Consider the following 24,804-nt stretch of genomic DNA (forward strand, 5'->3'; position numbering starts at 1 on the left):
TGGGGGTGCTCCTGGTCTCCTCGCACCTCGAACATGCCTTGGACAGGATGATTGGACCTGGCTCTGCTCTGGCTTGGATTAGGGGGGATTAACATACCAGGCCCAGCATGGAGTCTTTCCTGGGCACATTTCCCATGCCAGATCCACTCTCTGCAAGGAGAAGCACACCGTTCAGGCTTGCCGTGGAATTTGGTGGAGCTCACTCAGGGGGAGAGGCAGAGGGCTGTGAGGGCTGTAGCTTTGTGCACTTTAACTGCGCAGAGTTGAAAACATAAAGCGGGTGTGAGACCCCTTTCTTCTTCTTAAGCCCTAGGAAAAAGAAGTGGAGAAAGTGCTAGAGTTAGCCTGGATTAGGGATACAGAGAACCAGAGGTACAGCGCAGAAGCAAGCCACGGCCACTCTTGTCCATCTTATGTCCTCACTGCCCAGCACTGCCTGGTTTTTCATGGTGATGCATAGATGTCGATTGATGAATAACTTGGGAGTGAATGAATGTTCCCCTTTTCTTTACTAGTTTAAAGTGGAATTTTCCTTATTCATGAGCCTGGAGAGATTTCCTGGAGATAAGTCCAGAGCCAAGCTTTTTTAAAGCCGCAATAATTTATTGAGTTAATTTTCATTTCATATAATGCACATGTTTAAATTGTGTAATTCTGTGTTTTTTAGTATCTTCACAGATATGTGCAGCCATACCACAATTTTAAAACGCTTTTGTCACGCGCAAAAGAGCCATACCTTCAATCTTTCCATTTCCTGTTCCCTAGCCTTAGACAACCATTAATCTACTTCCTGTGGAGAGCTGAGTGCTGAGGAGAGACCAGAGCCTCGTGGTGAAAGCAATCTGTTGCTCTCACAGATGGCTAAGACTGGGTGGCTTAGAAAAAATACAGGTTTATTTAGGCCTCCGTTCTGGAGGCTGGAAAGTTCAAGGGCATGGCCCTGGCATCTGCTGCACGTCTGCTGGAGCCCTTCTTGCTGCATCCTCACATGGGAGCGAGTGCCACATGCCGAGGCAGAGCAACCATGCTAACTCGGTCTCTCTTCCTGTTCTTACAAACCCACTGATGCCATCGTGGGGGCCTCATGCTCATGACCTCTGCTGATCCTCACCGTCTCCCAAAGGCCCTACCTCCAAAAGCCGTCAACATATGAATTTGGGGATTCGTTTTCTCGAAGAGAGTGGAGTAGTTCTCACTAGAGCCCAGGAAAGGTAGGGAGTGGGGATGAAAAGGGGTTGGATAATGGACACCAAAACCCAGACAGGAGGAGTAAGTTCCTAGCACAGGTGGATGACCGTGGTTTGTAGTGAGCTGTTATATATTTTATGAAGAACTAGAAGAGAGGAGCTTGAAGGCTCCAAACACAGAGACATGACATGGACGTGGAAGTGCCAATTACCCTGACTTGTTCAGTACACATTGTATACATGCACTGATATGTCACTCTGTGCCCATGAATATGTACAATTAGTAAATGTTAATTAAAAGGAACAAATGAAAAACATTTTTTTAACAGATGACCTTTCTAGGGAACACACTGAAACCTTAGCAGTTCTGTTGGCTTGTAGGTAGGGATGGATGACCAAGCATAGTCTTAATGTGGGATGTGGCAAATTGGAAGTGGTGAGTTGATAGGCTGTCAGACTGATTCTTGCCAAAGTCTGATTTTCAATTAATCAGTCACTCATCAAAAATCTACAGAGATGCCATATACAGAGTTTTGATATACAAACAGGATTCAGCTCTGTGGGGAGCCAGGACCTCACAGTGGTATGAATATTAGAGACAATTTCTTTTCTTTTTAATGATTTTTTTTTATTTATTTGAAAGGCAGTTATATAGAGAGAGTGAAAGATGAGTGAGTGAGAGAGAGAGAGAGAGAATCTTCCATCCATTGATTCACTTCCCAAATGTCCACAATAGCCAGGGCTGGGGCTGTCCAAAGCCAGGAGCCAGGAGCTTCTTCCAGGTCTCCAACGTGGGTGCAGGGACCCAAGCACTTGGACCATCTTCTGCTGCGTTCCCAGGTGCATTAGCAGGGAGCTGGATGGGAAGCAGGGCAGCCAGGACTCCAACAGGTGCCCATATGAGATGCTGTGGTTAGCCTGCTACGCCACAACGCCAGCCCTAGACAACTTCTCCTTGCAGTTGTGGGTAACTGAATGGAAGTGTGGTGAGGTGACACCCTGAAGCTTTACACTGTTCTGCCTGCTGTTTAACTGTTTACCGCCACTTAACAGAAGATGGCAAAATGATTGCTCTCTGAGCTCAGGGGCAAAGTTGAGGGGGGCAAACTCTGAGAGGCCTGTCTCCCTGCATCCTCAGCCTAACCCAGTTGTGACTGTTCAAAATCTGAACTAGGAATCAGAGCCTCTCTCTGACGTGCTGGAGTCCAATAGAAAGACAGAAGTCACATGGAGATGTGTCTTCCAGGGTGACATCTTGTCACCCTCTCTGGAGGGGGAATAAAGCTGTTGAAAGGCAGGAGGCCTGGGCGACGGCTTTGCAAGGGACACAGCAGCGTGTCTCTGTGTCTGTCTTCCTGGGCACCTTCCTAACCATCACCTTTTGTACTGCATTTCCCACAGCTGCTCTGTCCCCTCCTCTCTGTGAGGTACCTGTCACGGTTGCTCAGTCTAGCAGGCTGGCAGCTGGGAGTGCAGCCAGCCCCCATCTTATCCACGAGGGATGCGTTCCAAGATCCCCGATGGACACCTGCAGCTGACGATAGTTCTGCACCTCATATGTGCTATGTTTTTTTTTATTTATTTTTTTATTTTTTGACAGGCAGAGTTAGACAGTGAGAGAGAGAGAGATAGAGAGAAAGGTCTTCCTTTTTCCTTTGGTTCACCCCTACAAGTGGCCGCTATGGCTGGTGCGCTGTGGCCGGCATGCTGCGCTGATCCAAAGCCAGGAGCCAAGTGCTTCCTCCCGGTCTCCCATGCGGGTGCAGGGCCCAAGGACCTGGGCCATCCTCCACTGCCCTCCCGGGCCACAGCAGAGAGCTGGACTGGAAGGGGAGCAACCGGGACAGAATCCAGTGCCCCGATCGGGACTAGAACCCGGGGTGCTGGCGCCGCAGGTGTAGGATTAGCCTAGTGAGCTGCGGTGCCAGCCATATGTGCTATGTTAATACATACCTTTGATAAAGTTTAATTTATAGAGACAAACAAATAAATAAATTATTCCAATGTAGTAGCAGTTAGTGAGTTCAGTCTCTCTCAAAATATCTTGCAGTGTTGTATTCACCCTGCTTCTTGATCCCCAGTAACTAAATAACCGTGGCAAATGAAACCGTGGAAAAGGGAGATGACCATGTTGTCATCCTGCAGTCTCTCAGGGCTCTTGCTGGGTTCCACATTTGTCTGTTGGTAGTGTCTCTCCGTGAGTCTTCCCAATCGGGTAAGGCTGGGTTGTCTCTCTGGTGCTGGCTTAGAAGGCATGTGGTTTGCAGGTAATGCATATACACCATGTGTATGCCTATCTTGATTCTCCATCCCTTTCCTCTGTCCGTGGGAGGGAGACTTGCTTCAGTTTCTCCTCCATGTGCAGGAGAGAAGGGTGATTTGTATCCAAATGCTGTATCCATCAGCCAGCCCTATTTGGATGTTCCCTGCTCTGAATGTAGCACACCCTATAGGAGAGGCACAAGGAGTATAGGAGAGGGAAAACTTCTGACTTTAAATATATATATATTTAAAGTATTTATATATACTTTTAAAAATATATGTTTTAATACATATTTAAAAGTATATGTATATACATAAAATATATATTTTAAATACTTTTAAAATATATATATTATATATGTATACATTTGAAAGGGAGAGGGAGAGAGAGAGAGGAGAGAGAGAGAGGAGAGAGAGAGAGAGAGAGAGAGAGAGAGATCTTCCATATGCTGGTTTACTCCCCAAATGACTGCAATGGCTGGAGCAGAGTCATGCTGAAGCCAGGAGCCTGAACTTCATCAGAGTCTCCCATGTGGGTGACAGGGGCTCAAGTACTTGATCCGTCTTCCCACCTGCCTTCCCAGGTACGGTAACAGGGAGCTGGGTAGGAAGTAGATCTGTCAGAAGTTACACTGGCACTCTGATATGGGATGCCAGTGTTGCAAGTAGAGCCTTAACCTGCTGTTGCACAGTGCTGACTCCTGTGTTCTTAAAACAAAGCAACACTCAGGTGCAAAGGAGACGTGGTAAGCATAAAGAAAGTGATCAGTGCTGGAAGGGTTAACTGGCAAAACCACCTGGAGGCCCACAGTTCCTTAAGGGCGGAGACTAACTCTTACTTTGTACCAAGTTTTCTGCCAAGGACTTTAAATATGTTAAATCCCTGAGGGCAGTTTCACCTCTAGGGAGCCTGAAGTTGAGAGATTAACTTGTTCCTGGTCAAGCAGAAGCAAGGCCAGTCTTCTGATCTCGAAGCAGTGGGTGGGTTTCTTGCAGTTCCACTGTCCTGTTTCCCCAGAGCCTGGAAGCAAGCAGCCCTGGCATGCCTGAGATGGGAAGGCCTCCAAAGAGTACGTAGGTTTGTGGATGCGTGGCGCTGGTTGTGGGCAATGCTGATGGTATAGGTGGACGGCCTGGTATCTGTGGCTGTAGACGTGGTTTCCAAATTAAAACAATGCATGGAAAAAGAGACGGTGGAGATGGGGATCTGCGTGCTGATTCACAGTAGCCAGATTCCTCTGTGGGAGTTGGTATTTTGAGAGTTTCCATGGTGGTTATGCACTCAGGGAGGTGCCTATTACGTGTCTGGCAAGAGCCTGGGATGAACATGGGGCAGGTGAGCAGGTGATAATCCTGCCTTCCTAGGTAATGTGTATCCTCTGGCTGCTATGCTGCTCACTGATAATTGCTTCTAGGGTTACTCAGTTTCCATTAAGAAGTTTCAAAGGCCAAGCTGCCTGTGGGGACTTTTCTTCCTGACCCGGAAGGGTGAGCTGCCAGCCATGGAGCAGGTGTCTAGAGCCACAGTCCAGGCCTGGAGAAGCATGGGCCTGGTTGCTGAGCCCCTGTGAGTACAAGAGCTTTATGGAAGGCTGAGGGCTTTGCCTGGGGACTTTCCTATCGGGATTCTTTCCAAGGGCCGTGGTACCTGGTGGGGAGGAGGACGCTCTTGTGAACTTTCCTCTGCTGATTTTGGAGCCGTCTCAGAGGAGATGGCAAAGCTTCTCTCAGGGGTCAGAACTGCGAATCTGCCTTAGGCCTTTCTGTGGGACAAGGGAGGCAGGATGGAGATGCCCAGAGCTCCTGAGAAGACATGGCAGAGGCTGGTGCCGTGGCTCAATAGGCTAATCCTCTGCCTTGCGGCGCCGGCACACCGGGTTCTAGTGCCGGTCGGGGCGCCAGATTCTGTCCCGGTTGCCCCTCTTCCAGGCCAGCTCTCTGCTGTGGCCAGGGAGTGCAGTGGAGGATGGCCCAAGTCCTTGGGCCCTGCACCCGCATGGGAGACCAGGAGAAGCACCTGGTTCCTGGCTTCGGATCAGCGCGATGCGCCGGCCGCAGCGCTCCGGCCGCGGCGGCCATTGGAGGGTGAACCAACGGCATAAAAAAGAGGAAGACCTTTCTCTCTGTCTCTCTCTCTCACTGTCCACTCTGCCTATCAAAAAAAAAAAAAAAAAGAGAGACATGGCAGGCCGTGACTAGCACCCCCATGCCTCTGTGAGCAGCCATGTGCCACTCCCAAGGTGGTCCTGATCTCAAATAGTCTCTTCTGTGTTCAGCCCATGAGTCTGGATTTTCAATTCAGGTAGCACGGGTATAGTTTAAAAATCGCTGTTAGGAAGATACAGCTGTGCCTCAGCAAGGACTAATGGTGGAAAAGGAGCGGGATAAGGAGGCCCATGGCTTTTCCACCTGAGACTCTGGTACGGATTTGAGGGGGTGATGTGAGCCCTTTTGTGCACACGCCCAGGCTGAGACACTGATCTGTAGAAGAGATAAAGACACGAGGTGGCTGAGCTGGATGACAGGCTGGGATTCGGGCCTCTGAACTGAAGTCTCGGCCAGTTTCTAATAAGACAGCCGTGTCTCTGGAACATCCTCGTTCTTTGTCAGTTCTCTCCATCTCAGCACGTCGTCTGTGCCTCCACCATCTGACCTAGAGGTTTGGTCTTGATGTTTCCAGCTGGTGACTTTGGCCAGGAAATGATGGGGTTGAGGGAGGGAATAGAAACACAGTTAACACCTGACTTGGCTTTTCCTCTAGCTTTTGCATCTATGGAAAAAACACTTGCCTCAGGGCCCAGTTTAGGCATTTAATCTTTGGAGTATTTGCCCCCAATGCTTCCCAAATAGGGAAGGCCATTAGGAAGGTAGGAAAGGCAGTGGGTGGTTAGTTTAGTGAGTCATTTAGAGACCCTCCAAGGGGCTTCCAATTGTTGTCTTAAATCATTTTTATATGTAAGTCATTGACTATTATGTGTCTAAAATAATCACCTGATAATTGTAAATTTTGGGGTAGTAGGAAAGAGAAAAATACTCTAATTTTATCATGTTAACCCAAACCATTAGTGGCATTGGTGTGTTATCTTCTAGCTTTTCTAATTCAGATTTCCTTTCTAGTTGAGGAACTAATTTTCTCTGCCATCTACTCTTCCATACCTTGTAGCTGTAGAAGGTAAAACGGACACTGATTCATCGCTTAAGGATGGGAAGTCTAAAGGCAAGAAAAAACTGTCTTCCTTCTACTCCCACACTCAACACACACCTCTCCTGGGACTAGCCATGTGGGGGCTTCTCCCACACCCCTGGCAATTCTCCAGTGGACACAAACAAATATCCTACAACTCAGTTACATTCTGACCCCATCTCCCTGAGGATAGTAGATCCCACAGGTTGAGGGCCCAGTCCCACAAGGCTGCTCCCACTTCAGTTGCCACTCACAAGTCTGGACCACCTGTACTCATGGCTCACTCACCCCCTCGCCAGCTGAGGTCCTAATTCCCTACCTGGGTTTGACCGGTTTGCTAGGGTGGCTCCCAGAACTCTGGGATACAGGTGAACAGCCAGAGGGTGGGGTACATAGAGTAAGATACAGGGTGGAGGGTGGGGACCCTCCATGTCCTTGCTGGGCTCCCCACTCTTCCAGCACCTTCATGAGTTCAGCAACCCAGAAGCTCAGCAAATTTCCTTGTCCAGGAGTTTCTCTAGATTTGGATCTCCAGCCACTCACACCCTGCACTCCATTCCCCTTTCCTGGAGGTTGGTGGGTAGGGCTTTCTGGGGACTGGCCCAATCCTGCTATCCAGGGGCCCTAGCCGATGTCACCTCTTGAATGTGTTGTCAAAGGGGCTCATCATGAAGACACTCCTGTCCCTTAGGAAGGTCCAATGGTTTGGGAGCGCTATGATAAGAAGAGATCAAGGCCACATGTATTTTGGATTATACCACAGGACAGCCCCTTGTATTTGATCAGGGATCTGTCACAACAGTTAAAGGATACTGGGCCATTACTGAAGTCCCTTTCAGTCATTAATTAGTCCATCTATCATTAGATAGTATGAAAATATCTCCCAGCAGGAGGCCACTCAGGTTTACAGCTTTTTTCCATTTGCTCTTGTCAGGTTCCAAAAGCAGGAGAGCAGGGTGGGCATTTGACCTAGAGATGTTTAAGACGCATCCCACATCAGAGCACCTGGTGCCTTGCTCCTTCTCCTGACTCCAGCGTTCTGCTAGTGTAGACCCCAGGAGGTAGCAGTAGTTCAGTCCCTGCCACCCATGGTGAAGACCTGGATTGAGCTCCTAACTCCTGGTCCTGGCTGTTGTGAGCATTTGTGTAGTGAAGCTGTAGGTAAAAACTTTCTCTCTCCGCCCCTCCCATCTCTTTCTCTTATCTCTGCTTCTCAAGTAAACAAACAAACAAACAAAAAATTAAAAAAAGAAAAAAAGCAGGAGGGGCTGGTGCCGTGGCTCAGTTGGCTAATCCTCTGCCTGCAGTGCCGGCATCCCATGTGGGCACTGGCTTCTAGTCCTGGTTGCTCCTCTTCCAGTCCAGCTCTCTGCTGTGGTCCGGGAGGGCAGTGGAGGATGGCCCAGGTGCTTGGGCCCCTGTACCCATATGGGAGACCAGGAGGAAGCACCTGGCTCCTGGCTTCGGGCCGGTGCAGCACCAGCCATAGCGGCCATTTGGGGAGTGAACCAACTGAAGGAAGACATTTCTCTCTGGCTCTCTCTCTGTCTATAACTCTACCTGTCAAAAAAAAAAAAAAAAAAAAAAGGCACGAGTGGGCTTGGCCACGTAAGACTTCACGTTTTCGAGTGTCAGGTGTATCATCTCTTGCTGGGAGCCTCTTTTGAGGTGTTGATGTAATACTGGCTTCCTCTCATCACATAACACATTAACTCTTTTGTTTACCCTCAGCTGCTGTTCCTTCTTCTCCCTATATGTCTAAGCTTTTTCATCTTTGGAGAGAATAGTAGGTTTAGCCATTGTGCTGGTCCCAAGTTGTAGGTAGCAGTACTGGTCCAGCAAGAACTTGCCCCTGGTCCACTCCCATCTGTCCTGGGTTGAGTGCCGCAGATACGGAGCCAGCAGGCTGTCCTGACCACTAGGCAATATAGCTGCATTTGTTCTTTTTTTAAATGTTGCCTTTCCAGAGGGCTGTCTGGCTTTATTTTGTAGTTTAAGAACATGTTATTTATTTGTGTATTTGAGAAACAGAGAGAGAGCTCCCATTCACTGGTTCACTCTCCAAATGCCTGCAATAATTGGGCTGGGTCAGACTGAAGCTGGGAGCCAGAAACTGTCCAGGTCTCCCACGTGGGTGGCAAGGACCCAACTACTACCTCCCAGGGTCTGCATTAGGAAACTGGCATCAGAAGTCAGGATTGGGCATCAAACCCAGACACTCTGATGAGGGACCTGGGAGTCTTACCTGCCAGGCCAAACACCTGCCCCGAGTTGCATTCATACTTAACCTCAGCTTTGCCAAATGTGGTGAAGGCACAGTCTGCCCGTTGAGGGCCTTTGGAATTCTGACATAAAGGTCTAAAAATAAAGTTACAGTCTTCTGTTTAGGAATCCTTCCTGTTTCTGGCACTTGTCACTGCAGCTCAGGTCCTGTGAAGGAAAAAGAACATTGAGATGATGTGGGGAAGGAAGAAATGAAAAAGGAAAAAGGTAGTCTGCCGTGGTTTAAATGTGCCCTCCCAAAGGCACCTGCTGCAAGCCGAACCTACAAATTCCTGTGTTCGTGGTATTTGGAAATGATGCCCCCTGGTGGCATCAGTGACTTTGTAAGAAGGGAAAGAGACAAAAGTTGGAGTAGTTGTTCTTGCTCTCCATGCGCTGCCCTGTACCCTGTACGGTGCAGCAGGAAGACCTTGACCAGGTGCTGAGCGGACTCTGCTGCTATGCTGGTATACTCGCCCCGCCCCCACCAGGACTGGGAACTGAACAAAAGGCCATTCTTGTAAATCACATGGTCACATATTTTGTTTCAGCAACAGGAAACAGACTAAAATGGTTATCCTACAAGCATCTTCCGCTACGCTGTTCTCCCCAGATTTTCAGAAAAACAGGCTACCTTAACCTAGTGCGGAGCTTAGCTTAGACCCTCTTATGTTAAGGGGGAGCATACCCTTGATGATTAATTCTCTATCAAACTATAACTGTAAGGAAGACAACGCTCGGCTCATTGTGGGAAGGTGTGGGCTGTGTAGTGAGTTTCCTGGTCTGAAGAAATGATAGCTGGCCATCAAAATTGGTGCAGTATCTAGTGTCCCTGTTCTGTTATAGCACTCTGCACATTTGCATCTTCCACCAGGTAAGCAGTCCAGAGCGTGTGTCTGCTCCCGTCAAGGCGCATTTCTAGACTTCCAGGTGCACCGGCCTCAGTCTCTGCGAGCCAGCTCTGTGCTGGGCTGTCCCCCTGAGGAATCTGCCACGGGGCCCTCTCCAGTGTTCGTCTGTTGTTGGCAGAGACAGTTTTACTGGCAGTGTGTGCCTCAGTTGTGCAAGAAATTACGCACTGACACCGGCACCAGGGCTCAATAGGCTAATCCTCCACCTGCGGCGCCGGCACACTGGGTTCTAGTCCCGGTTGGGGTGCCGGATTCTGTCCCGGTTGCTCCTCTTCCAGGCCAGCTCTCTGCTGTGGCCAGGGAGTGCAGTGGAGGATGGTCCAAGTGCTTGGGCCCTGCACCCGTGTGGGAGACCAGGAGAAGCACCTGGCTCCTGGCTTCGGATCAGCTTGGTGCACCGGTCACAGCGCGCCAGCCACAGGGGCCATTGGGGGGTGAACCAACGAAAAAGGAAGACCTTCCTCTCTCTCTCTCTCTCTCTCTGTCCTCTCTGCCTGTCAAAAAAAAAAAAAAAAGGAAGAAATTACACACTGATTCATTCATCCTAGCGCTTCGTGGCTGCAGTATCACCATGCTCACCCGCTTCCTGCTCCCTGATGGCCGCTTTAAATGAGCACATGAGGATATCCGCCTGTGGTCTGCAGTCACACTCCAAACCCAGAAAGGGGCTTTTCAGATGGGCATTGACATGTCAGTGCATCCTGCGGATACCCTTAGTGATTTCCACAAGGGTTCCATTGCCCTTCTGCCTGACCATGTGACCAGGCCACTGATAATTGCCCATGAGTCAGTAAAAAAACCGAACAGGGGTTTTAACCACTGCTCAGTTCTTCACTGATTTGTTTTTACTTTCTGCTATCAGAGTGGCGTCCGCCCAAACAGGATATTTTTTTGTTCTCCTTGGAAGTGCATCCATGCACCAAGCAGTTCTTTGCCAGCCACTGGACAGCTGTTTTTGTAGGGCACTGTCCAAGTGATGAGGAAATCCAGCAGGTCCTCCCACTGTTCCCGAGTGTGAGTCAGTCCTAGGGGAAAAGAAGCTCCCTGCTGTGAGGGTCTCCTCCTTGCAGTCCCCAGCTAGCCCGAGCTGGAGAAACCGTTTTCATCTTCAGCTCAGAGTCCCAGTAGCCATTGCAGGAGGCACTAGCAGGCTCTTGCATAAGCCCCCGTCTGGGCTCCACACAGAGCACCCTCAACTAGAATTTGTCCCCTCCAGTGTCCCAGCTCTATGCTGTGTGGTGTGAGCTCAGGGAGTCTTACTGCTTCCCATTCAGCATATCCAATTCATGTCGCTTGAAGGGTGGGTTTATGCGCCTTCAATTTTATAACACTAGGCACAGCAAACATTCCCCAGACAGATATAAAGTCCATTCTCATGATACAACCAGGGATAAAAGATGCAGTCACTTCACATTAAGCCCATTCATGCATATCATTTACCCTACAGGTTTCTACCTTTGTACCTTCAACCTTTGCTTTCCTAACCACAGCCTCCATTAGATTTCATAACAGGTTCTAGGTTTACATTAGTAGGTAGGGGAGGTGTCCCTCAGCCCGACATACTTCCAATCCCCATAAAACAAGTGAGTACGGCCGGCGCCGTGGCTCAACAGGCTAATCCTCTGCCTAGCGGCACCAGCACACCGGTTCTAGTCCCAGTCAGGGTGCCGGATTCTGTCCCGGTTGCCCCTCTTCCAGGCCAACTCTCTGCTGTGGCCCGGGAGTGCAGTAGAGGATGGCCCAAGTGCTTGGGCCCTGCACCCCATGGGAGACCAGGAAAAGCACCTGGCTCCTGCCTTCGGATCAGTGCGGTGTGCCGGCCGCGGCCATTGGAGGGTGAACCAACGGCAAAGGAAGACCTTTCTCTCTGTCTCTCTCTCTCACTGTCCACTCTGCCTGTCAAAAACAACAACAACAACAAGTGAGTAAAGGAGACACAGCTTTGCATAAGGCTTGTTTGCTTATTTATTTATTTTTTAAAGATTTATTTATTTAAAAGAGTTACAGAGGAAAGGAGGGAGGGAGGGAGGTGGAGAGAGAGAGAGAGAGAGATCTTCTGTCTGCTGGCTCACTCCTCAGATGGCTGCAATGGCCAGGGCTGGGCCAGGGTGAAGCTAGGAGCCAGGAGCTTCTTCCAGGTCTCCCACATGGGTGGCAGGGTTCAAGGTCTTGGAACATCTGCTGCTGCTTTCCTGTGCACATTAGCAGGGAGCTGGATTGGAAGTGGAGCAGCCGGGACTCCAATGAGCACCCATATGGGATGCTGGTATCACAGGCGGTGGCTTTCCCCGCTTCACCCAATGCCACCCCATAAAGCTTGTTCTGTTTTGTTTTTAAATTAATTAATTTATTTGAAAGGCAGAGTTACAGAGAGAGAGAGAGAGAGCGAGCGAGCGAGCCAGGGATAGAGATCTTTCATCTGTTGGTTCACTCCCCAAATAGCCGCAACAGAGAGAGAGAGAGAGAGAGCGTCAGGGAGAGAGATCTTTCATCTGTTGGTTCACTCCCCAAATAGCTGCAATAGCTGGAGCTGGGCAGATCCGAAGCCAGGAGCCAGGAGCTTCTTTTGGGTCTTCCACATGGGTGCAGGGGCCCAAAGACTTTGGTCATCTTCTGCTGTTTTCCCAAACTAATTAGCAGGGAGGTGGATGGGAAGTGGAACAGCCGGGATTTGAACCGGCGTCCATACAGGCTGCTGGTGCCATAGGCAGCAGCTTTCCCTGCTTTGCCATAATACCAGCCCCAGAAAGCTTGTGTAAACATTCCAACTTGTATAGTCTGTCGACTGATACACACTTTATGTTCTTTCACTCTAATGATAGGTCATGTCCAGGCTTCACCAATGGGTTTTGTTCCCAGTACATAGGGCTCCTGCATCAAGGAGTCCCAGGAACTTTTCCTACCTCCTGGCCATTTTACTTATTCTTGTGCAAAAGGTTTTGGGCATCCAGCAGCGGATGGTGCCAAGGGACTCTCCCCCTTTTGTCAATCTTGATTGATCTGTCTGTTATCTTCAGCAATTTCAGATCAGATTCCACTTTATAACGTTTGTCTCCTGATTTTTTAAAAATAGATTTATTTATTTGAAAGACAGAGTGGCAGAGAGAGAAAATATAGAAACAGACAGATCTTCCATCTGCTGGTTCACTCCCCCAAATGGCTGGACTGCTGAGGCTGAGCCAGGCCAAAGCCAGGAGCCCAGAATTTCATCCGGGTCTTCCACAAGGGTGTCAGGGGTCCAGATACTTGTGCCATCTTCTACTGCTTTCCCAAGTTCATTCACAGGGAGCAAAATAAGAACTGGAGTAGCAAGGACTTGAACCTGCCACTCCAACATGGGGTGCCAGCATCTGCAGTCGTGCCAGTGCACTACAATGCCAGGACCTTGTCTTTCAATTTTTAAAATTTTCCCAATGTTGGGGGGCTACCGGGGGCTTTCTTTGACCTAGCTAACCTTTGAGAATGGTGCAGTAAGACTTTTGCTTTGGGGCTAACACTGTGGTGCAGTGGGTTATGTCACTGCCTGCTGTGCCAGCATCCCATATGGGCACTGGTTTGAGTCCCGGCTGCTCCACTTCCTATCCAACTCCCTACTGATGTGTCTGGGAAAGCAGCAGAAGATGGCCCAAGTACCTGGACCCCTGCCACTCACATGGAAGACCAGGAAGAAGCTCCTGGCTTTGGGCTGATCCAGCTCTGGCCGACGTGGCCATTTGGTGAGTGAACCAATGGATGGAAGATTGCTTGCTCTCTCTGCCTCTCCCTCTCCATCTGTATCTCTGCCTTTCAAATAAATAAATAAATCTTGAAAAAGGAAAAAAAGACTTTTGCTTCAACCCCATGGGTGTCCATGTCCACCCTGCTGGGACCAGTCCCGGACTCTTCCCTTTATCAACTGTTTCACTCTTAGTTCACGTTATGCTTTCAACTTACCTCTTTGGGAAGTCCTTTAACTCTCCCCTCTGCCTTTCTCACTGGTTGATGAACCTGTTTTTATTAGCATCTGTAAGATCCACGAGAGGAAGCTGAGGCAGCAGATCCCATAAGGCTCCTTGGTTTGTAGCTTGGTTTTGCACAGTGGGGTTACATGGTGAGTCCGTGCCAAAGAGGCCTCCTTTACCACTGCACCTGGCATCCGGTGAGTCAGCCTCCTGGAGCTCAGGTCACCCCAGTGCCATTGGTGACTGTCACTTTTATTTAGTAACTAATTACAGCACAGGTGCTGCTCCATACCACAGAGGACCACACGTGCCCTCTGGAATCGTAGATTCCTCATTCCCTGTCCTTTTGCGCATTCTTTACCTTTTTATCTATTCCACTGCTTTGCTTATCATTTGGCAGTCCCAAAGAGCTGGTATCACTGTGTTTGTTTCCTGAAGGCCTCACCCTTTTTTTTTTTTTTTTTTAAGATTATTTATTTGAAAAGCAGAGTTAGAGAGAGAGAGAGGGAGAGAGAGGTCTTCCATCTGCTGGTTCACTCTCCAATGGCTGCAATGGCCAGAGCTGGGCTGATCCAAAGCCAGGAGCCAGAAGCTTCTTCCGGGTCTCCCACGCAGGTGCAGGGCCCCAAGGACTTGGGCTATCTTCCACTGCTTTCCCAGGGAAGGTCTCACTCTTCCTTTTCACCTGCTCAGGCCGCTTCACACGCCCCAAGTTAAAGGAAAGGGCTTGGTCAGAGGAGCCGGCGCTACCTTCATCCAGTCTTCTCTGCCTTGCGATGTGACTGCAGGTTAGCGGTGCTGTTGCAGTGCAGGCCCTTGGCTAGGCTTGGTCTAGGTTTTTGTCTCCATGCAAGAACAAGTCAAGGAGACATAGATAAAGGTGAGCAGCCAGACTTATTTAAAGGCAAAGGGAAAATACACACTCCAGAGGGAGTACAGGCAGCCTCCTGGGAGGTTGGTGCAATGAGCAAAGTTCAAGATTATCATTTTTATAGAATAAGGAGTGGTGTCTGGGGCTGGGCTAAGAAAAATGTTCAAATAGCAGTGGAGTTTGAGCTTGGCTGAGTGCACAGTTTCTTTCTTTCTTTTTTTGACAGGCAGAGTTAGTGAGAGAGGGACAGAGATAAAGGTCTTCCTTTTCCGTTGGTTCACCCCACAAATGACTGCTACAGCCAGCGCGCTGCACCGATCTGAAGCCAGGAGCCAGGTGCTTCCTCCTGGTCTCCCATGCAGGTGCAGGGCCCAAGCACTTGGGCCATCCTCCACTGCCTTCCCTGGCCACAGCAGAGAGCTAGACTGGAAGAGGAGCAACCGGGACAGAATCCGGCGCCCCGACTGGGACTAGAAGCCAGGGTGCCGGCGCTGCAGGTGGAGGATTAGCCTAGTGAGCCGCAGCGCCGGACTGAGTGCACAGTTTCTTTCCCAACCAGATATTGTGAACTAGAGCCATTCCAGCAACTCCCGATTCTCACTCGGATTCTAAGTGCAGCACACTGGTTTTTCTCTCTGTTCACACAGCCAATACAGGACACTTCTGCCACTAGATGTGTCGTCACCTGCATGAGCAATACCCAGCCAGGTGCCCTATAATTCCATTCAATTCTGAAGCTATCTGTCTGGAGACACTGTCACATCCCAAGGTTGAGGGTTCACCTCCACAAGTTGGTCCCCACTTCCGATGCCAGTTGCCATCCTGGGTACCTCTGACCTACAGGTCGGGATGCCTGACCTCCTCATTGGTTTTGATTAAGTTGGTCAGCTGGCTCACAGACCTCAGGGAAGCACTTCAGTTAGCTGGCTTATTTTGAAGAGTGTAGTTGATCAGCTAGATGGAGAGGTACCTACATCAGGTAGGAAATGGTGGGTGAGGATCTTCCATGCTCTTGCTGAACTTACCACCCTCCCAGCATTTGCATGAGTTCAGCAACCCAGGAACTCAGCAAATTCTGTGGTTTTTATAGTTTGGCCTCCAGACTCTACCCCTCCTACTTCCTTTTTCCTGGAGGTTGGTGGGTAGAGCTGAAATTTTCAACCCTCTCCTCTAATCACTGAGTCCTTCTAGGGACCAGCCCCATCCTGAGCCTCTGCAGGGTCCCCGTTTGAAGTCACTGCAATTGCATAAACTCAGGTGTCATCAAAGGGGCTGAATAAAAGGCACTGCAATCACTCGGAAAATTCCCAAAGTTCTAAGAACCCTGTGACCACAGCTCAGGGGGGAAAAGGGGGAACGCAAACCAAATATATTTCGGATGACGCTACAGGAAGTCTGAAATAAGGAAGAAATAAATTTCTGGAGCACTGTTTCCGGAGAAGTGGTTGGGATGAGCTTCCTCTCCTTCGGGGGAAGGAACAGGCAGGTGTTTGAGCCACTTGGCCCCCTCCCCCTCCCCTCCTCTTCCTCCTTCTCTCCTTCCTTCCCATCCTCCTTCTTCATGCCCCCAGGCGTGTCACTTTGCCGCTGGCCGACCCCTCAGGGCAGTCTGCTTCCATCCAGAGAGCATTATTTTCCGGCTGGGTCATTCTGCTCTTAAGTTCTTTCTGACCTTTTTGAGGGATTCTCAGAGTTGGCCTCAGAGTGTGGCCTCAGTAAAGGTTACTCGGAATAGGGTGGGGCCTCAACAGGAAACAGTTTGCCCTTGTTGTGGGTGATAACTTGTTTTCTCCACCTGAGTCAATTCTGAGCGTGTCTTCCTGACAGGCAACAAATGTGATTAAGGAAAAAAATAGGCACCCTAGTAAATAGGATTGACTTCTTTCTACGTTTTCAAGCCACGCTATTGAGAAAATTCCAGCTAAGATCCCCATGGTGCAGTTCAAACTCATTTTGTCTTGTTTTGTCAATGGTGAAGATGGACGAAAACAAGCCGTCACTATCTTTGAGTGTGCTTCTTCAGAGACTCATTATCAGTGTCTTGCTTCCAGAGTGTGAAGGGAGCTGTGGCTTTGTACTAACAATTACTTGGCTCTCTCTGGGTCTCTGATGGGGTCTGGGGCTTCCACAAATTTCTTAGTGGGACTTTTCAGCCAGAGTAAGTAATGCATGTGAGGAGACAGGGCAGTCCTACAGGCAGAGTAGACTGGCACACCCATGTAGAAATTCCTAGGAATCCTAAAGATCTCTCTCTCTCTCTCTTGCTCGTTTGTGCTTCTCCATGCCTAGGTTGCTCCCTGTTGCATTTGTTCCAAAATGCCTCTATTGGCGGCCATGCCTTTTGTTATACTGTCAGAGATTCAGCTGTAAACATGGATAACTCAGGGGAGAGAGTTATCACATGCATTGGGCACTCACTGGGAACGGGCACCATGCTGTGTCCTTGGGGTGTAAAGATGGATACACACAGCTGTTGCATTGAGGAACTCACAGGAAATCCACATGTAAAAGGTAATTTCAGTAGAATCCGGCATCAGACCACAGCATGGAAATGATAGGTGTAAAGAACGTATCTGTAAGGTGGGAGAGAGGAGGAGCGTCCCAGGGTCTTGCTTTACCACGCACCTTACTTCACTCACACTCAGTGCCACCTGCCAGCAAACGGCTTTGCGTCTGTGTTGGAGAATCACATCTGCACCCTGGACAGAACTTCGGAGGTCGTCTCCACTTCCTGGAGCAGGTCAGTGGCACCAATAGATCTGCAATGCAGATCCCCAGCAACCTAGTGTGCAATTCTCTTTCTCAAGGAGCCCAGCGTTGCCCGGGATGGAGCCACAGCTTTAGTCCTGAGCCCATGAGGCTCCTGCAACCCTTGTTTGTGTTTGGGGCAGGGTGGTGGTTTTTCCTAGCATGGTCACCCCAGCCCCGGTTACAGAGAGCAGCCGAGGAAGCACAGAGTAGAGGCCCTGGTCGTGGTTGTTTTTTTTCCTCTGTGGTCCCCGGCCGGGTGACTCAGTCTCTCTGAGCCTCGGTGAGACTGCTTGTAATATGGAAAGCGCGCATTTCTGTTGCATTTAGTAAGATAAACTTAAGTCCGTGCACTCGAGGAGTTACGCTAATGTTTCTATTAATTAGCGGAAGTGAAGAGATGTTTGGTGTCTGTGAGGCCTCTGGGTCTGCCTCTCTGGTTGATGTAAGTTGGGACAGCGGCTTGTGGCTTCTTTGATTTTTTTTTTTTTTTTAATGTCACTTTTCAGATCTGTTGATGGGTGCTGAACAGCTGCACATAGACCTGTGTTGTAATTTACCGGCCGCTGTCAGCTCTCTGCCCTTTGTCATTGGTCTGCCAAAGGTTCTGACTCCAGGCTTCTTGGTTCTCCCTCTTGCTGTCATCCTTTCCCTCTCTTCTCCTTGCCCTTTTCCTCCTGATTCTGCACTCTGTCCTCGGGCTATTTTGTCCACTCTCTTGCCTTTCATTATTTCTGTGTCTCAGACCTCATCTGTTTCCTGAGCCTTAGGCTCATGCCTGCAGCTAACCAATGGGCATTTCCGTTGCAATGGTTTTCAAAGCTCACCCCACACCTAACCCAAGTCATCCTCTTTCCCTCCAAGCTGGCTCCTCCCACAATGTCATTCCATTGCAGAGAGGTACCCCTCAACTTCTCAAGGTTGCCATTCTTTTTAAAAAATATTTTATTTAGGGGGCCGGTGCTGTGGTGCAGCAGGTTAACACCCTGGCCTGAAACACCGGCATCCCATATGGACACCGGTTCGAGACCCGGCTGCTCTACTTCCTATCCAGCTTTCTGCTATGGCCTGGGAAAACAGTAGAAGATGGCCGAAGTTCTTGGGTCCCTGCACCCGTCGGGGAGACCCGAAAGAAGCTCCTGGCTCCTGGCTTCGGATCGGCACAGCTCCGGCCGTTGCAGCCATCTGGGGAGTGAACCAGCAGATGGAAGACCTCTCTCTCTCTCTCTGCCCCTTCTCTCTCTGTGTAACTTTGACTTTCAAATAAATAAGTAAATCTTTAAAAACAGAAAGACTTTTTAAAAATATCTTTTATAGATTTGAAAGGCAGATTTACAGAAAGAGAGGGAGAGACAGAGAGAGATCTTTCATCTGCTGATTCACTCTTCCAGTGACTGCAGTGTCCAGGGCTGGGCCAGGCTGAAGCCAGGAGCCTGAATCTCCATCCAGGACTCCCACATGGGTGCCCAAGCATCTTCCACTGCTTTCCCAGGCGCATTAGCAGGGAGCTGGATTGGAAGTGGAGCAGCCGGGACTCAAATTGGCACTCATGTGGGATGCCAGTCTCATGGGCTTGTGCCCTAACCCACTGCGCCACAGTGCTGGCCCTGAGAATGTTCTTTTGCTGTCACCGTCTTCCCACATATTCCCTAAGTCTCCTCTCAACTGATCTCCATGGCGCCATTGCACTCCCCTGCCCCCTTTAATGGAGAGTGTTTGGAGAGGTCTTCATAACCACTTCTGTTTCTCCCTTCTGTCTGTGTTGCTGCTCCTGCACTCCCTGCCCCCAGCCGTTGTGACCTTTCTGTCCTTTGAGTGGGATGTGCTCTTACTTCCAGCTGTTTCAGACAGGGTTTCTCTCTCGTAACACTGACTCGCTTTGCCAGCCTAAGGCCCTCTTACAGCTCCTTTGGCATGCTTGGCCTTTCCTCGAGAGAGTATTTCCTGACCCAGGTGTTTACCATGTCCGTATTCTCAGAGCATCCTGCACGAGAAGTGTGAGAATGTGCTCACCTGGTGTCCTTTACAAGGTGAATGTGAAGGCAGAGCATCTTGGTTTCAGCGTTTGTCTTAATCAGTGTTTGCATGGAACATAGTAGGAGCTCCGGAAGCACAGAGTTAGGCAATGAATGAATAATCAAATGATGAAAGCCAGAAGGAAGTTTGATTTCTGTGGAACCCTGGTAAATCATTTTGCAAAGCAAGAAGTCCCTTGAAGCAAGATAATTGCCCTTCCATGTGCCACTTATGTAAATATAGATTGCTGTGTGTTGGCTTGTTTAAGCCTGTTGGTTTCATTTCTCTTTTTTTAGTTTGCCCTGTGTGTCCTCATCAAACTGTAAGAGGACAGAGCCTGCTGTCCTTCTAAGGGTAGCCTTTCTCCAAGGGAGCCAGATTTAGCATAGCTAAGTGGAGAGTCGTTGATCTTTCCCAAAAGGAGAATCCAGGGAACAGGAGCACATGGGGGCGATATTTTGTCTGATGGTTGACCCAAAGCCCTGGTATGGTCTGTAAATCCTGGTTAACTTCTTTCCCACCAAGGACCTCTGTCAGCTTTGAAACTTATTTACTTTTGGAGCTGTGGTTGCCATGAGAACAGTACCTTTTCTAATCTGTTGCTTCCAGGTTAGGGCAACAGTTGTTCCTCCTGCAAGGGGAATGATTTTGGAATAGGTGTATCCTTTCTAATCTCCCCTCCCCACAAGTTAATCCAACAAATATTTTATTCAGGGGTCAGTGTTGTGGTGCGGAGGGTTAAGCTGCTTCCTGTGACACCAGCATCCCGTGTCAGAGTGATGGTTTGAGTCCTGGCCACACCACTTGGGATCCAGCTCCCTGATAAATGTGCCTGGGAAGGCAGCAAAAGATAGTCCAAGTACTCGAATCCCAATACCCATGCGGGAGACCTTAATGGAGTTCCTGGCTCCTGGTTTTGGCTTGGCCCAGACCTGGCTGTTGTGGCCATTTGGGAAGTAAACTAATGAAGGGAAGATCTCTCTTTTTCTGTTCTTCTCATTTCAAATGAATAAAATAAATATTTAAATAAATATTTATTCATCACAAACTACATGCTGGGTACTGTTGTTGACACCAGAAACAATAGTGAGCAAAATAGTTTCTGCCCTAAAGGAGGTTACATCTGTTGTGCATCTACCCCCTACTAGATGTGAGAGTACAGAGAGGTAGCAACAAAGAACAAGGCAACACTGGTCTCTGTTTGCTTAAAAGGAAATTACTTGTGCACATTGCTAAAAGAGGATGGGTGTGTTTTCTAAAATTCAGAAATCAGTTATAAAAGTAGTGTCTTCCACGCTGCTTTGAAGAGGGCATGGAAGTGGAGAGGAGCTGGCAGCTGAATGTGGGAAGCTGACGCCCCTTGCATTGACAGTGTGACTTAATTTGATTTGCCGTGGGCATTGTGGAATGCAGACACATTTGTTGCCCTGACATTGTCCAAGACTTTGGGTGATGATGGGATTAAGCTGGGTTTCTCTCTCTCTCTGCAGCTGTCAGATGCCAAAACAGTTGTTCTGTTGGTGTTCGTAGGAGCCTCTTGGGCCTCATGGAAGCCAAGAGCCAAAGGGCTGCCAGTAGAAATGGCCTCTCATTATCTGGCGTAATGACAGCCCTGAAGGCAGTGAACTGAAAGCCACTGAAGGCAGGCAGTGAGTGAAGTTTGCTGAGCCATCATAGAGTGTGGAGCCTTGAACTGGGGTTCCCCAGGGGCAGGTAGAGGAAAGAGTAGACACTGACACCTGCTGTTGGACACCCTGTCCGTAGCTGACAGTAGTGTGCATATGGACACAAATTCAAGTACTGTGGACAGTATCAATTGGCCATAATCTCTTCATTTGGGTGGCATTTTGTTGTTTTCAAAGTAGTTTATCATGGGTTCCAGAAAAGCAGGGGCAGAGGATAATTATCCTTTGTGTTTGCCCCAGCATGTAACCAACAATGCCGGCACACAGCAGGCCTTCAAATGGCAGGCTTATGGTGTGACAAGCTGCCACTTCATTTACTCCTCTTCCTCTGGGGCAGATGTAGTGAGCACGCCCACCTGGCACTTAAGGAGATCGAAACTATGAAACCTGCCCCTCTCCATACAGTTAAGTAATGCTAGGAACCAGACTCAAAAGAGAGGTAGCTTTTGATTTAAGACTGCTGTGGCCAGGGAGTGCAGTGGAGGATGGCCCAGGTGCTTGGGCCCTGCACCCCATGGGAGACCAGGAAAAAGCACCTGGCTCCTGGCTCCTGCCATCGGATCAGCGCGGTGCGCCGGCCGCAGCGCGCCGGCCGCGGCGGCCATTGGAGGGTGAACCAACGGCAAAAAGGAAGACCTTTCTCTCTGTCTCTCTCTCTCACTGTCCACTCTGCCTGTCAAAAAAAAAAAAAAAAAGACTGTTTCTTTTCTTATCCTTCCTTTCCTTTCCTTTCTTTTCTTTTTCTCCAAGATGTATTTACTTGAAAGGCAGAGTTACAGAAGGAGAGATCTTTGGTTTGCTGATTTCACTCCCTGAACGGCTACAGTCTGCAATGGTCAGGGCTGGGCCAGGCTGAAGCCAGGAGCGCAAGCGGCAGGGGCCCAGGTACTTGGGCCGTGTTCTGCTACCTTCCCAGGTGCATTAGAAGGGAGCTGGGTTGGAAGCAGAGCAGCTGGATCTTGTATGGGATGCTGGTGGTGCAAGTTGCATTTTAACCCACTGCGCCACAACACTGGACTCTTGGGTCTTTCTGTGTAGTGCACAATACATGTATGTGTCTGACATTGTATTGTGGCACATATATATGTGCTGATAGTATGGACAATTAAAATCTGTAGGAACTGGGACATAGGACTAAACCTCCTAACCAGCTGTTTCCTCAATGTCTAGATGCTCTTAAAGCTGCGGCTCCTGTGAAAAGCTTTGAATTCTGCATCCCCTGGGTCCCCTCCCCCAATTTGGAGGGACGCATTAAACATTCAGGCAGCCAGAGAGAAGAGAGCCCATCTTCCGCCAACATTTCTTGCTTGGCTGCTGTGTGCTGGCCACAAGCTCTGGCTGCCTCTGCTCTTAAAGGATTTAGTTCAGTTTGTTTATTGTTCATCCACTCATCTGTTCAACAGCGGATTTTTATCAAACATCTGTTAGGCAGTCAATGCAGATCATTTTGAAGAAATGTGGCATTGTAAAATGTGACAAGTGCCTCTAAGCAGAGGACAGCAGTAACTGTTATATTGGCTCATCTCTAGGGGAAGACCTTCCTTAGAAAGGAGAGTTGGGTGGGTATTTGGTCCAGGATATCACAGGTTTACTCTCAGCATGGGGCCTTGTTCATTCTTTTTACAGTTCAGGTAAAGATGGCTGGTGCTGTCTTGACTGGGGAGTCCTGGCCGTGGATGAATGGTAACCAGCCCTTTTACTTCTCTCCTCTCTTTTTGCTGCATGTAGGACCATCCAACTTTCCTTTCAATGGGTGGGGGGAACTAATGATCCGTTATGTGTCTCACAAGCACCACTGAAGTAAAGGATGCATGTTGTGTGGTTATTACCTGTGCGTTTGTCTGAACACGTCCCTTACGGCCATGGAGCAGATGGAATCCTAGAGCATCTCACTCTACTGACTACTAGTTTAAGGTCCCTTGGAGGGGCTGGAGCTATGGTGTAGTAGGCTAAGCCTCTGCCCGTGGCACCGGCATCCAGTGTGGGAGACCTGGAAGAAACTCCTGGCTCCTTGCTTCGGATCAGCTCAGCTCCAGCTGTTGCAGCTGTTTGGGGAGTGATACAGCAGGTGGGAGACCTCTCTTTCTGTGTGTGTCTCTCCCCCCCCCCCTCTGTAAATCAACTTCTCAAATAAATAAATGGAATCTTTAAAAAAAAAAAGTCCCTTTGGGTATGAGTTTGGAAAGGATTCACTCTCACTGTCCTAATCAGCTGAGTTGTATCCTCATGGGTTAGTAAATCATAGTGGGTACTGCGTGAGTAGCTCCAAACTTACCTGCCCAGGTTAGTAGGCAAGTATAGGAGAATATGTACATATGTACACATGCTAGTTTTTTCAAATACATATGTGCTTAATATATGTAAGTATTCAAATATTATATGCATGTGTGTATGTATATATACCCATAGATATATATTTCTTATCCCTGGAACTCCCTCAGGGCAGGCGAGGTGTTTTGGTGTCTTAGGATAGTGACTCAAACCTTTATCAGCCATAAATTTTAATTTGCCTGTTGGACATGATACTTGTCTTGATGTCAGCAGTTGGGTTCGACCCGTTTACTTCAGGGACATTTATGGACGATGCCTTCCTTCTTGTAAGTGAGCTCAGCTGAACCCAGGTGGCCTAAGTAGTGGAACATGTAAAGTCACCAGTTGCTGCTTATGATAAACTTGAGAGTGATTGAGAAATGCTGAGAAATAGAGTGTGTTTATCTTTGCAAATCATAATGGCCCATGACCACATGTCCCACACCTATCACTACTGCGTGTAAGGCCACAATAGATGATTCTCTGAAGCTAGGGCAACTTTTATTGCAGTAGCAATTTCCAGCCTGCTTCTGGGGGGTAAAATGCCAGCCAGGAGCAAAGTGTGTTCCTTTAGGCTGTTTGTGTCTTCAGTTTCTGCTTGTGTGAGTAGGGGGTCATGATCATACCTACCTCTTAGATTAGTGTGAAGGTAGGATAGTAAAGGTGGGACTTCTCTCAAGGTGCCTGATCCATGGCAGTGCTCATTTTCTCTTTCCTGTTCTTCCTCTCCTTTAAACTTAAGGGCAGGAGGTGTTTTCAGATGGATGTCATTCAGGGCCAAGTTTACCTGATCCAAAGGACAGACCTGATGCTTGTGGTTGTTTGTCATTTGGGGGTCGTTGCTGGGCACCTCTGCTGAGTCATTTGGGGTTGGCAGACCTGGCAAGGGTGGGGGGCCAGAGGTTGGTTAGGGCTGCATGTGTAATCAGCCTGTGTTGTCCCTTTCTGTTTCCTGGAGCACCTCTGTAACCTGATCCCTTCTTATGGGTCAGGGTGTGGGGACAAGGAAGTAGCCCTGGGGATGCCATGAGTTCCTTATCTGGTGCTAAGTTTCCTATGATAGGGCTTCATGAATCTTTGGTGCCAGCTCAAGCAGTTTTGATGTCCTCTGTGCCATAAGACTGTACCACGGACCCTAAATGAATGGAGGGCAGGGTTGTCTTCTGAGTTTGGGATGAGTGGTATATTCTTGGGTTTGGGATATAATTAGGAGAGAAGCAATTCTTGGTACTAAAGGGGAAGATGAAGAGTGAGAACTTTCAGGAGAGAAAGTGTAAAAAATATCCAAGGTAAGAGTTCAAGACAGTATATAAGAGGTAGCCATGATGTATTTGTGAGATGGGAGTGGGTTTTGTGTGGTCCTGAAATGCTCATTCCTTCTTTTGTGAGACTGTATTTATGGGACTAGGCACATGCAATTCGGATGC

The 24,804-nt window shown here is 48.9% G+C and overlaps 1 protein-coding gene across 14 annotated transcripts in view; it reads left to right on the forward strand.

The window, feature by feature from the left end:
• GRAMD1B (GRAM domain containing 1B) overlaps nucleotides 1-24,804 on the forward strand; it is a 274,580-nt gene that overhangs the window by 86,283 nt on the left and 163,493 nt on the right. Inside the window, exon 1 of one of the 14 annotated variants that reach the window (XM_089335028.1) lies at nucleotides 17,257-17,358. The exons of the other annotated variants lie outside the window; for them this stretch is intronic. The gene's annotated coding sequence lies outside the window, so the exon portion shown is untranslated. Of the gene's footprint in view, nucleotides 1-17,256; nucleotides 17,359-24,804 lie in introns of those variants that run through there. 14 annotated transcript variants of the gene reach the window in all.

This window comes from Oryctolagus cuniculus, chromosome 1, assembly GCF_051225735.1.
Source record: "Oryctolagus cuniculus isolate XC-2025 breed Fujian yellow rabbit chromosome 1, ASM5122573v1, whole genome shotgun sequence".
Classification (NCBI taxonomy): domain Eukaryota; kingdom Metazoa; phylum Chordata; class Mammalia; order Lagomorpha; family Leporidae; genus Oryctolagus; species Oryctolagus cuniculus.